The sequence below is a fragment of the Coptis chinensis genome, chromosome 2 (genome assembly GCF_015680905.1).
Source record: "Coptis chinensis isolate HL-2020 chromosome 2, ASM1568090v1, whole genome shotgun sequence".
Lineage (NCBI taxonomy): Eukaryota > Viridiplantae > Streptophyta > Magnoliopsida > Ranunculales > Ranunculaceae > Coptis > Coptis chinensis.
This window is the reverse complement of record NC_141457.1, coordinates 46188291-46202681: the sequence shown is the minus strand read 5'-3', so window position 1 is coordinate 46202681 and position 14391 is coordinate 46188291. Positions and strand designations below refer to the sequence as shown.

The following is a 14391-nucleotide window of genomic DNA, read 5'->3' as shown; positions in this document are numbered from 1 at the left end:
AATCATATTGTTACATACAAACATACAAACATAGTATGAGACTAACAAGAATCGTTTAGTTTGTAGACTTAACCTACACCAATTTAATAATCTTAAATAAAACATCGCGATACTGTTTTCTTCTCAATGAGTGTCTAAATTATTTGTGTAGCAGCAAAGAACCGTGGAAATCACAGGTCATCAGTTTAACAATCAAAGTAAGAGTGTAAGACACTGTTACAAATTCAGAAGGATGATCTGATGTCCAACAATGTAATTTGTTTCTGGCGTGCCCCAACCACTATTCTCTCATCTAGACTTTCCCAATGTGTGTGCAGCAGACAAATCAACTATTTCCTACAAGTCAAACAACAAACTTTCAGATCCATGAAGTGGGTAAGACACTAGCTACATCAGAAATGGCCAAAAACGACGACAAAATCCGTCATAAATCGAGATTTACGACGGGAAATAGTGTCCCCGAGTTCGTCATGAATCGCACTGTTGTTAATATTAACGACAGGAAAAAACGTGGCAAGTTGAATTAGAAATGCGACGGGCGTGTGACAGTAGAAGTCGTCGTTAAATATAGGACACTTAGAACCATCACAAATTTCCTTTGTAATGGAATTGAAAGTTTTCAAATGTGGAACATAACCACCCGTCATATATTGCTTCAGGAAGTCAAGTAACGACATTATTTGCCGTCGTATTGGTTTAATTTTTTTTTAAATAATAAATATTATTTGGTAGAATCTATTTTGCCCCATACACCCCTGCTAAATACTACCTAATTTGAGGTTTCTCATATCATAAAATCAGTTACACAAGGTTACAAACAACATATTATACATTGGTATTTTCCAAAATTTACAATGTTTTCAAGTTGTTGATTGCTAGTAACTAGGCTTTCAAAGTACACAAGGAAGAATAAAAACATAACGAAAAAAAAAACAATTCGTACTTTGAAATTTCTATCTTCATCACCTTTGCACATTTTGTTCTTTCATGTGAGTGTCGCACAACCTTTTTGAGGGTAAACAGCCTTGAGAGTTTTCTAGAGATGGAACAAGCTTCTAGCCCAATCATAAGCAAACAACACGTCAGGAGCATTATCAGTGCAACGCCGCTCCAATAATATTGCTCTCGAGAGTATTACTATAAACAATATACCCTGATTTAGACGTTGATGTGGGTTAAGGGAAAATGTCTTCTGATTTAGAAATTGAGGTTGGCCTCTGGAGCTTGAAAGGTATTTGGGCATGTTTTTTGAGGAACTTGTATAATCCGACTACTGTGTGACCAACTTCCACATTTATCTGCTCAAAGAATAGACTCAATTTAAGGCAAATGTATAAAAAAATACCCTTAATTTGAGTGAGAACAACATATTGAAAGTGTTGATAAGATTTGCAGACATACTACTGACACAAAACCAACAAGCTAGAGAAGTCCTCAAGTTCACTTACTGGGTTTGTGCTATTATGTCCTATTGGGAAGAAGAGAAGTGTGGGGACTCCACTAACCTGCAATAACAGAAAAGAAACAAGGCGGATTAGTTTTAATTCATTTTGAGGTTACATATTATAATTGAACAGAAGTGCAAATATTTATTACCATACGTAAAAAGAATAGAGCCAGCTCATGCCAATGTTTTTCCAAAGTTGTTTACATTATATATTTCTCTCCTGGAAAATGAAAATCTCCAATTTCATGTCTTTAAAGATATTATCTTTTTATTTTTCTTCAATACGCTTCTCCCATCCATTCTGACAATTTATTAAAAGAGATAAATATGCAGCAACACATGGGGAGTACAGAAACACCAAACACATACCTTTCATCATCTGATACATCTATATCGACATCCACTACACCATATCAGTTGATTTGTAACGAATACTCATCCGTCGCAAAAAATATTAGTAACGGTTATTTTGCATTGACACAAATGCGTGACAAATAATAGTAACAGATGTTAGTAACACTTTATATCCGTTGCATAATTTAGTCACAGTTGTCAAGTGTTATTGAAATTAATTTTAGTAACGGATATGTAACCGTTGCAATGTATTAATAACACTTACTAATTTTGTTTATAACTGATGAATTGTTGGCAATTATCTATTTGTAACGGATATACAACCATTACTAAATCTGGTAGCATTTGGAAAAAAAAATTAGGTCCCAATCGTTGCTGGGCTACCTGCACCTGCTTCTAGCATATATCTCACAACTTGTCCATCCCATTAAAGGCCTAAAGATTCACTCATGGATACACACTAGCAAAAAAGAAAAGCACTTAAACCAACATATTCCATAATTCATTCTTAAGTCACAAGTCTTGATTCTAATTACATAAAACTAGTAATTTGATTAAGTCTTTTTGTTTACAAAATACACGGATATAATAAGTCCTAATAGCTCTCAAACAAAACATTTGATCTCTTAATTCGTCCTTCCTATAGCAATCATCAAAGTCATTGACACCTGCAACCAACCCAATGACACCAAATAGAAATTAAGAAAATAGAAATGATTGATATCGAGTAAAATTTGTCCAAGTTAGATTCATAAAAACAAGACATTAAGAAACTTGAACATATGCATAATAGGTAAAAAGTGTTTAAGCTAGAATTACTAAAAACTCCATGAAGTCTAAATATGTGGGTATTGAATTTGCTCAAGTGCTTGGTGTTGCATTGTTTTTCTTACTTGTAGTGGCTCTGGTCTGAGTTGCATTCCGATATATTGAAGCTCAAGCTTTGGCCATATAAAAGATTTTGTAAGAATAGGGATTCATCCTACACAAAAGAATAAAGGATTAAAAGAAAGCTCATTATTACTTACTAAGGTACTAAATCACATTCAACAAACAAGAGTGATACCGATAGTCTGATGAAAATAGTACTTTCAAAGGTGGGCATATGTTTCTAATGTATCTTAGAAGCTATGTTGTTAAACCTATATTTAGACCGAGACACTAATATAAATTAAACACTAATAAAGAGGGGGCGGTTAAGGCCAAGTCGTCTTAATACGGATCTGAAGCAAATTGAACTATCCGCTTCAGACATCCAACTCGCCTCGCCCTTGACATAAAGTCTCGCTAGGAAATTCAAGAGTTTTGGGGGAATGAAAGATTCCCAACAATTCCAAGGGGGACTTAAACTCACAAGCCACCCTAGCAAGAAGGGAAGCAAGGAAGAACGGAGTTTCTCATCTATAATATGCTTTTTCCTCTTGAAAAGTCTTCAAGTAGTTAATATAGAAAGCCCGCTGCAATGAAGCCAGTCCTTATAGTTCATTCAGAAGAAGGAAAATCAGTATAACCTGGTAAGAATTCTGACCTTTTATATCGTATAAGATAGATAGGAATAAAAGCATGCTAACAGATCGATTCGTTTAGGTATTCACTCCCTGAGTGGTGTGCTATTCAACTCCAAACTTCATAAACCTAGCATCAAACCAGAACGTTAAGCTGTTACTAACTTAAAAAGATGAAAAGCTTAAATCAAAATAGCTTCAACAATAACGGGTCTGCTCACTCATGTGAATGGTGTCCTCAATGTCAATGAGCATAGTTTAGCATGTGCGCACATGTACAGTTTGGGGCAATGAGAGTAAGCCTTTCGTAATCTACCTGCATGCCATCAAGCAATATGAAAATTGAATGAAAATGAAGGATCATAATAGCTAGAAAATAATGGGGTAGAAGGTTAAGTATCTCACCTTGCACATTGCTTTTATCTCAAACAGAAATTCGGGCACATTCTCTTACCAATAGAACCAATGTGGAGAACAAACCCTCCATAAACTTGAACATTGCGAACTTTAAACGGCCCAAAGGAGCCTACTGAGCCTTCTCTAGAGCCAATATCAAACAACTATTTAACAAATGATCAAACCAAGAAACATTATAGAAATGTATTTGTTTTGGCAATCATGATTATGAAATCGATCAGCAAAATAAAAAAGATGGTGCATTGATACCAATTACAACATAAGTCAAAGTTGAATTACTCTACCCCACTCGCACAAGACTGCTCCAGGTAAGTTTTTATGCTATTTAATGGACTGTAATCATGCCACCTCTATAATACTTTTGTAATAAAAAGCACAGCAGTTGGCTATCATACAAATGAATATGGCACATCATATCGCATAGTTAATATAAAGGCATCGTTGTATAGTCCCCGTCAAGAAGGACAACAGTGCACTAAAATATAACGACAGCGACTTTAAAGGTTCTAAAATATACCTTAAGGTTGTGTGCTGTCCTTAGGCCCTTCTAAATGGTGTTTACTCGTTCAAACGGAGCTCTTCAAGAACTCAGAACCGTTGTAAATTGCTTTTATTACAGTGTGATCCTAGAAACAATATTCAAAACAAAGATAGTAGAATCAAACTTACTAAGTTGCTAAGATACTAATAATTTTGGTATTAGAAGTAACCAGCAAAAGATAATTTCTATTTTCAATTAAACCACAAAAACAAGACATCATTGAGTGATCAACCTTTAATGTGGCTATGAGCTCAAATGCATCATGCGACCTTTCATTCTTTAGCGAATTGCATCTCATATGCCCCCACTAATAGTTCTATTTGTAACATCCTTGGAATTTAAGTATAATATATAACCTGGATTTAATTCAATACACTTCTCACAAAAGAAGATATATCACTAACCTGGACTTGTTTTTATCATTGGTGGGAACAATTCCTCAACTTCGAGGCGATGTCGTCATTCTTTATAAGAGCACCGCCAGCTTGCTGTAAATTAGTAAAACAGGCATAAGGCACGAGATAAATATTCAACAAATTCGAAAAGAAAGAGTAAAGGTCTTTCATTACACAGAGATTAAACATAATATCAAGCCAACTAATAAGAAGTGATAAAATAAGTGAACAAGAAGTTGAGTTTACCTTATTAACTTATTTCACTCAAGTTTCCGGGCAACGATAGTAAACAGTTTTTCTTACTTTATAGGAACGACCAACTAATATTAAGTTCTTTTCATGCTTAAAAAAAACAAGAAAAACAGTAAGTAAAACAAGCATATAATGATAAGACTGCATGGACTAGATGATACTAATTAAAACAACGATGTGCACTGTATAGCATCAAAGAAATAAAAGTAGATAAACAAATAATATCATGCAAGCAGGCACAGGAATTTCAATTATGGGCATTGCAGTAACAATTGTAACTTGCTTATCAGAACATATTCATTTTTATAATTACAAATTAGATGGCACGAGGTTACGTTTCATGTTTGTACATGCACACAAACATAGAATCCATTCCTCCATCACCGGGTTAAGGGATCAACCCCTACAACCGTGTTCACCCATGTATCGAGATATATACATTGGTTTTATTAAGCAAAAAGAGACAACCAAAAACTTTTGTTAAGAATGTGAATAAGGGTGCATATAAACTACACCTTGTTCTACTTAGTCAAGTCTTGAAGAGATCTGCAATAAATCCAACTTCATTTTTTCCCTCCTTAACTAGTGATCTAAATAAATAGATGAAAAATTCCAAAAAAAAAACTATCGATAACAGGGGAGAAAACTCAAAAAAACTGATCTGCCTTGCAAGCCCTCAAGCCATTTAGAAAACCCTAAATCAGCAATGCTTCCTTGTGAATCTTGAAAAAAAAAAAAAAAAAAAAATCCAAATACCCATTAACATATTCCTAAAATCCAACCATAACCAAAATGAAAAGAATAAACCAGACCAGAAAAGATTGGGCTAGCTGGAGATCCAACTAAACCAGCTTTCAGAAGAGCATAATAAATGCAAAGCCTACTAGCCCAAATGACAGGATTTTCAATCAGAGAAGCATTGATGAAAGTTTGTGTAGCCTTTCCATTTCTAGTAGTAGTAGTAATAGGGAATGATCTTCTGAGTGCTCCTTCAAAGCCAGGGAAAAGTGATTTAGGTAATAAAAGAAGGCTGGGATCTCTTCTATACTTCATTTATTTCAGCAGTCAATGACTTTCTGCATTGTGACCTTACTATACAGTGCAATAAAACTTTGTCGATTGCATGTAAGGTGTCTTGGGCTGTTGTGAGGTTGGTAGACACCATTATAAAATTCTCGGTCCACAATAAACCCCCCTACTGGGTAAAGGTTTGTGAGAATAACCATTATTCTCACTATTGGTAAGAGAGTCATACAGATATATCATACCTAATCAGAACAAATGAAAGTGATCACCTAGCTTTTAAATATCCTTCATTAAATGACGGAATCGTGTTCAAAGGGACCACATGTCACTTTGAAGAAAATTGGCACAACTTGCCTATTTGCATCAAAGACCCAATCTTTTTATTAGTATCTAGAGCCTTCAATTTTTAGCAGGCACCCATTTTGCACGATAGAAATTATAGATGAGATACTCATTTTTACTATTGCAGTCGTCAAGTCATTTCTATATTCTTTTTCATGTTATAGTGGTCCGTTAAATATTTCGGCCAAACCCGGGACTTTGTCAGTTAGCTAAGGTTTATCAGTTTATGTCATAATAAGATAAGGAGAAACAGTTGGAAGCGTAGGCAACCGTGACTCGTGCCTCTTATGTCCCTATGCAGTGGCGGAGCTAGGAAAGTAAGTGAGGGTGAGCCAGCCAGACAAAAACCAAGCATACAAAAAAAAAAAAAAAAATATATTATATATATTAATGTATTAGAAAAAAAAAATCAAATCTAAACAAGTATTTGTTCATAGTTGTCCTCGGCGGCCTTCTTTTTCGTCATCCTTCTTCATCTTCTGGAAGGGTTGTAAGATCAATTCGGTATCAATGCTATCAAAAACTTCTTTTTCAATGTATGTTATTAAACAATCATTCAACCACTCATCTGCCATCCGATTGCGCAAACGATTCTTTATGATATTCATAGCAGAAAATGCCCTCTCCACGATGGCGCGGTTAGCAGTAAAATCAAACCCAACTTAATCAACAAATAAACAAGTGGGTACACAATGTCTTTCTTCGTCTCAACCATTTTTTTGGCTAGGCCGCTAATTCCATTTACTTCACCAAACTTAGTATCAGAACGCACATCAATGATATAATTCTCAAACTGATCCGCTAATTCCATCTGATCTATCTCTGAAAAATCATCGGGATAAAGTCGGGCAAAACGGATCAACGTTTGCTTATCGAAAGCAACAAATGATTCACTAGGATCAAGACATGCCATACAAAGAAGTAATTCTGTGTTTGCTTCATTAAACCGGTCATTTAACTCTTGAATTTGCAAATCAATACAGTGATAGAATAATCCAACACGATAGTAATGTAAATTGGTGTTTCCTTCTACTCTTCGTCGAGACCTCCCTCGAGCCATATACCTCTCTTCCATATTTGGAACAACCACATCATGTTTGACACATAGTGAAGAAACTTCAGTCAGGAGACTATCCCACCCATCATCTCTCATTGCCTGTAAGCGTACCTTTGTTATTTTAACAAGAGTCATGGCATTGACAATGTCTTGGTCTTCACGCTGCAATGCCTTTGACAAATCATTGCTAATTCCTAGTATCGCTTTCATCAAATGCAAATTGAAGATAAATTCAAAAGACTGCACTGAATCTAATAATCCGTAAGCCTCACCTCTTTGTTCCGAGCTTGAACCATTTTCCGCTACATTATCAAGCACATCAACTACTGAACCATAAGTGGTTATCATGCCAAGAAGTGTATAATAGTGTGAGCCCCATCGAGTGTCACCAGATCGTTTAAGACTAGTCTCTTGATTCAACCCTTTGCCACTTGAAATTTCTCCACTTTGTAAAGCTGCAACAACTTTAGCTTTCATTGCATCACGCAACATATCCCGTCGCTTATATGATGCTCCAACAGTATTTACCACATTAGAGAGAATACTAAAAAGGTTAGCGATTGACTCATGATTCTTTGCAACTGCTACAAGGGCTAACTGAAGCTGATGGGCAAAACAATGAACATAAAATGCAGACTCATTCTCCTTCATTACAAGTGCTTTTAGGCCATTCAAATCACCTTGCATATTCTTTGGCCCCATCATACCCTTGTCCACGAGTCTAGATATGCTCAACCCATGCTTGGAGAACAACTCATCGATTGCCTTTTTAAGTGTTAATGCACTAGTTTCATTAACATGCACAACTCAAAAAATCTCTCAATCCGCTGACCTTTCTTATCGACATAACGCAAAACAAGCGTCATTTGCTCCTTAATTGATATATCACGTGCTTCATCAATTAAAATAGCAAACAATGAATTTCCATAATCTTTTAGAATAGCATTTGTAGTTTCCAGCGGCCCGAATTCACAATATCTTTTTGGATATCAGGCGATGTCAATTTCCGATTTTTAGAAGCATTATCAAGAACTTTCTTCATGACTTCGTTATGATCTTTCAGAAACCGTATAAGTTCAAGAAAATTACCTTTATTGATCGACTCATCTGATTCATCATGACCACGGAAAGCTAAACCTTGTCTCAAAAGAAACCTAATGCAATCAGTTATTGCAGTTAGGTGTATTCGATAATCCCTTCGAACTTGGTCAGATTGTCTGTGAAGAAATGTCTCGATATGATGCTCTTGATTTAACAAAGCCTGTGCTGCCCTATAAGCAATATTATGAGCACTATTTGGTCCTCCAACGTGCTCCTTTAATTTGGTTTTTCTTTCCCAATTAGTAAACCCCCTGTGAGAAAAAACATCCCCACCTCCTTGTGCCCCCTTATTAGGTTTAAAGAGATAACAATATAGACAAAATGCGGCATCCTCGTGAATACTATATTCCAACCAACTAAACTCCTCATACCACTCAATCTAAAAGCATCGGATTCTCTTGCCTCTTGTTCTTGGAGGAAAAGCATGATTAGGCTGGCAAGGACCCCTAAGCAAATATGCTCTTCTCACCGAGTCTTGATCATTAGGATGATAATCTGAAATCTTTTTCCTCAGTGCAGGGTCTCCCTGAAGACTAGACAAGTCAAGTTCTTCACGATTTTCACATTGAACCCGCTTTGACGTGGGTTGTTCAACACCACCATCCTCAATTTCTTGGTGACTTTGCTTTGAGGAGGATCCTACTTCAACATCGGCAACAGTATTTGTTTTATTAGGTGGTTGAGTAGGTTAAGTGGGTAACGACTTTCTTTTGATCAAATACTTTAACATATCTGTTTAAACAATTAAAATAAACTATTAATCAACTGAATTGAAATTGCACTAATTAAAATAAACTACCAATGTTATTATGATATTCACAAAATAAAATTAAATAAAAATATGTGGTTTAATGAATTCACAAAAAAAATACAAAAAAATTAAAAAACATACTTTAGGAATCAACTTAATATGAAAAGAGAAAAAATAAGACAAGAAATTTAATAATATTAGGCTTACCTATAAAATTTTAGAAATTATAGATAACTAATTAAAATAATAAAGAGAAAGGTAAAACTGTGGAAAAGTAGGTAACGGCGTAGTGGGTTTTGCTTCAATTTTTGATAAAAAATCAAACTGGAGTAAGATATTTTTGTTTCTTTGTTTGTTTCAATTGTTTGGTTTCGGTTTGTGTGCCTGCTTTTTATTTTGTCTTTTGGTCAGTTATGGGTCATGGGTTTTAAGTTCGACTTCAAAGCCAACACTGTTAAGTACTTAAGTGTTAACCCAAGTACTTTAGTACTTTACACAGACACAGTTAGCTTTTTTGGAGACTGTTCACTTTTTTTCGGATATGACTAGCTAGCTTTTTGGTTTGTGTGAATATGTGAATAGTAGAAAAAAAATTGTTTGCGAATGTTGAGGGGTGAGCGAGCTGTATGCACTGGGGCCCCTCGCTCCACTTGTCCCTATGCCTGCTTACGTTCTCTATCTCTTCTAAGGAAGTATATTTCTCAAAGAACTTTATCCGCTTGAAACACATACTCATCCACAATTTGAAGGTTAGAAAATATTAACAGTTTTTCTGTAGCTGTGTCATTTGTAGTTACTATGAATGTGTACACACGTATATGGTGCATATTATGAGTATCATTTCCAGGTATCAAGAGGCTGGTAAGAGTAGCATAAACAAGTTAAGTACTACATTGACACAATGTCAAACATAAACCTACATAGTAACTTTGCTACTATACTCTTCTATACTCTAGACGCATGAACCTACATTACCCAAACCACAAATGCATGTCAATGAAACATCCAGTGGTGGTGAGAAGTTATTACAAACCTGTAGCTCCTACAAATCCACCATGCTAAGCGTGATGACCTTAGGAGACCAGGGCAATGATTTTGGCTGGGAGCTCACCTGGATGGGGAAATAGCATTCACAACTCTCTGAACGAACCCACAATGCTCCTTACATATTGCGGAGCCATGCCTACCACTAATTGTCTTGATAGTGGTTCTCAAAAGCTTAACTGGAATGCAATGGTCAAGACTGACCTTAGGCTATAGTTGTGTTCAATGTGGTTTCAGCAGCCAGACGTCCTCCACTAGGACCGGATTCCAAGGAGGAAGCCAAATCCAGTGTATGGGCAGCTGCACTATCATCCTGCAGTACCACACAAAAATGTTACGTAGCACAAAATATATCACAATCTAAATAACCATAAATTGAAGTTTAAGGCTGGTACTCAACTGTTTTAGGGTCCAATGGTATGACACAGAAACCTGATGGTAGCAATGTTACGTTTTCAGCAAAAGATTCATCAAAAGGTGAAAAGACGAGTTGAGCAAAGGCACCCGCTGCATTCTCGTCCAATTCACTACAAAGCTGAAAAAAAATAGGAACTAATAAGACAAGGGAAATAAAATATTTCCAAACATCAGCCCGGATAGCTATGTAACGACTACCAGAGTGTTGTTGCCTAGAAAGGTTTGGAACATTCCTTCATGGGTTTCCTAGGGGAAATCTTCTAACAACTACCAGAGTGTTGCTGGCACCTTATTAGTAAAAACTACTGAGTAAACAAGGTAATGAACCAGATTACGTATTTACTTCAAACCCATAACAAATATATAATGGTACACTCCTAGATTGATATGCGCCAACCTGTAATAAATACATATCTTGTAGTAGAACTTCATCTTGGGGAAAAGAATGGCCTTCAAGACGAATTTGCTCATCCAAACTTTCTGAATTTGCTCACTCATTCTACAATAAAACATGTTTATATATAGTTAAGGAATTTAAGACAAAATAAGTAAATAAGTTCCAATCATCTGATTATATGCAAACGTACATGTAACACTTAAACACTCGACCCATACTATACTATGTAACCACACAAAAAAAATGAGGTTTTCTTCTTTTTTTTCCTGTAATACTTAACAGTTAAAACTTTACACATTAAGTGAGACCAGAGGGGTACTACTGCAATTGAGAAAACTTCAGAGTTTCGTTAACTCCGGATCAGACGACAGGGTACACGGCTACATTATTTGGTAGTGTTAATTTATGTTGTCTTCCCTTCTACAAAGAAATCATTGACTTGGCTAAATCACCTTCAATTGCAGGATTTTCAAGAGACAAGAAGCATATAAATATTCCTCTCAAGAATGATGGGATTTTAAGCGAAAATCTCCAAAGGAAATTGATCGAGCAAGTGCAAAGGTAGACAAAAACTTCCCATCTAACAAAAAATGAGTGTAATTTTGAATTCCCTAACTCGTCGATGAGGTCTATGAACACAAAGTGTAACATACAGAGTACATTTTTATTGAAGGTTGGGAGGTTTCAGAAGTTCAACAGAGTCACCCAAGCTTTTCATTTCAGTCATTAACTTGACAAATGAAAATGCACAGAGTGCATGGTTACTGTGCTGGTGAACAAAGTTGGACTTTTCAATCAAATATAATATATCATAATAACTAGCATTTCAAAAACAAAAGGGGAATGAAACAAACACACAGACATACACGCAACACGCACACAGAGAGAGAGAGAGAGACGAGTTCTGGACTCGACCACAAAGATGGTTCACTTTCATTGTATTAATAAATTTGACATGAACAAACCAAAGGGGTACTACTGCTAATTGTAAAATAAGACAAAATATTAAAACAAATCAGATATTGCATTTAAGTTTCAAAAATAACACTATGAACCATTAATAGTGTTAGATAAAACATCGATCTAACATTAACACTGAGTAAATCAAGTCACAACACATGAGAGTAAACAAATCTAATAAAAACAAGTACCTTTTATATAAAAGATGATTCTTTTATCTCAAAATCGAAAGTTTGACAAAACCCATAAGCAAGAACTTCACTTTTAAAAAAAAAAAGGGGTTAACTAGTATTACCCCCACTAGATGAGCCAATTAGGATCCCCACTAGATGGGAAATTAGGGTCTCCCCTAAACAACGGTCAACTTGGTTTGTTATCAACTTTCAAGTCAAACAATTGAAAATTACACAAATGCCCTCATTATTTTCAAAAAGAAAATATTCAATTTTAATTAGGTGGGGGCATTTATGTCATTTTCAGTTGTTTGACTTGAAAGTTAACGGTCAAACCAAGTTGACCGTGTGTTTAGGGGGGAGACCCTAATTTCCTATCTAGTGGGGGGGGGGGGGTAACACTAGTTAAAATTGATGAGTAAATTAGTTACCTTGTTGAGCAGATCGAGTGACAAAAGCAGTGACAGCTCGTTTAATCTCTGAAGTAAAATTTTAATTAGAACCCGAAATCAATCTGGAGAGAAGATGAACAAGGGGAAGAACACAAGAAAAACAAGAGAGGAAGAGAGGATGACTTACCCAGTGAGGAATCAAAACCTTGGCTAGCAACACCACTCTACTGTTTTCTCTTTATCCCTGTTATTTTCTTTTTCTTTCACTTGTTATTGATTTCTTTTTAGGGCATCGTGATGTAGATGAGCGGCAAGAGCAAAAACAAATCCTGCTTAAGTTTTCGTTATATTTTTAGCAGAGTGATTTTTGTTTTTGACAATTTAAATATCTTCCCTTTCGTTTATCAACTCTGTGACGTATATACAAGCGTTAGAAAATATACAACAAACATTACATAATATTTACCAATATTTACCAACGGATATTTGTATTGCTAACGGTTATTAAATGTTGGCAATTACCTAACGGATGTATATGTGTTGGTAATGAAAAATCCCAATGGTTGCAAAATAACCCAAATGGTGTAGTGATCTGAATCTGCGGAAGTGGTAGTGACATCAGGTTTAAGTTGAACAGACTGAAGTAACGAAGGCATCACAACACTCATGTAAGGGAGGAAATATATCCTGCCCAAGACACTTGCAGAGCCTGGCACATCCCTGTATCACGCATTAGTGAGATTATATTCTAATACAGGGGGAAATCATGCAGAGTTTCATAGAGTTTGAAATAAGTTGGCTGATAACATACTTGCAGCATGTAACTTCTTGTCGGATCATCTGTCTCCATCTGAAATCCTTGCAAACTCAGAAGAACTTCCGTTACCTTGCATAGGATTCAAAACACAATGGAGCAGTCACTAACAAGCAATGACAAATAACACCTACAGAAGCTGATCCTTATCCTGATATTACAATGAAAGTGAAAGATCACCAAGGGATTATGCAGATACTAGATGAGAAAACCAACAGAGGGAAACCGAAGGAGTTGTACAAAGTCATTAAGTATATCTTTACCAGGATCAAATAAAGATCGGTTTAACAGCGAGGAGCTCGTCATCATCACGAAAAGTCGGATGTTGACTTATCCTCCTCCACGAAGCACTAGAGATTTCAACTGCGGAAAAACTTAACCCCCTCTCTCTCGACGGTGAAGAATTTCTAGATGATGCCGGAGATCTTTCATTGAATTAGACTTCTTTGCAGATCTGTCAAACAAACGCGAAATAGAAAAAGCGAAACTATTAACTTACGAGAATCAACGGATCTCGAGACACCCTCTTTTCTTTTCTTGATAGAGATCGGTTACCAAAGATAGTATACTTTACACCAGAACATACAATAAGACACAATGCAAAATCTCGTACTTATAATTATATGGACACATGACTTGACGTCTAAAGAGGGAGAAACACTTACTCAATTGCTGTTGCCAATTGCTTAAATGATAGTTGTAGAAGGTATCGCATCCATGTTTGACGCATTTAAGTCTTCTTCTATGTCGGGAAAAAATTCTCTTCCTGACCCCTGAAACCATTAATTAATGTCTATACACCATTGACTACAATCTATGATAGTATTCAGTCTTGCCAATAAAATCAGCATTCCCCTTCACCAGATTATGAACTTAAAACGCAAATAATTAACTTTAGGAAATATGAGCCATATGAGCGATAAAATATCACAAGAAATAGTCAACTTACTTGATCTTAATCATATGTACATTACTAAATTGATAACTTATAGCCAGGAATACAAAA

General features: G+C 35.8%; 2 long non-coding RNA genes and 1 pseudogene across 9 annotated transcripts; all 3 read right to left on the bottom strand.

Moving 5' to 3' along the window:
* Positions 1 to 216: 216 nt before the first annotated feature.
* LOC147516249 (putative L-ascorbate peroxidase 6, chloroplastic/mitochondrial) overlaps positions 217 to 14391 on the bottom strand; it is a 29967-nt pseudogene continuing 15792 nt past the window's right edge.
* Positions 2282 to 5210, bottom strand: LOC147516253 (uncharacterized). Of its 8 annotated transcripts, XR_015213622.1 has the most exons (8): positions 4906 to 5210; positions 4669 to 4752; positions 4241 to 4349; positions 3712 to 3846; positions 3528 to 3622; positions 3330 to 3436; positions 2695 to 2783; positions 2282 to 2469 (listed from the first exon to the last, which is right to left on the bottom strand). It is a non-coding gene; the product is annotated as an uncharacterized LOC147516253 (long non-coding RNA). The 8 variants fall into 8 exon arrangements; XR_015213626.1 differs by having other exon boundaries at positions 3528 to 3618; positions 4669 to 5209; XR_015213620.1 differs by having other exon boundaries at positions 3712 to 3866; positions 4669 to 5208.
* LOC147516252 (uncharacterized) lies at positions 10451 to 11150 on the bottom strand. Its single transcript, XR_015213618.1, has 3 exons — positions 11047 to 11150; positions 10633 to 10767; positions 10451 to 10545 (listed from the first exon to the last, which is right to left on the bottom strand). It is a non-coding gene; the product is annotated as an uncharacterized LOC147516252 (long non-coding RNA).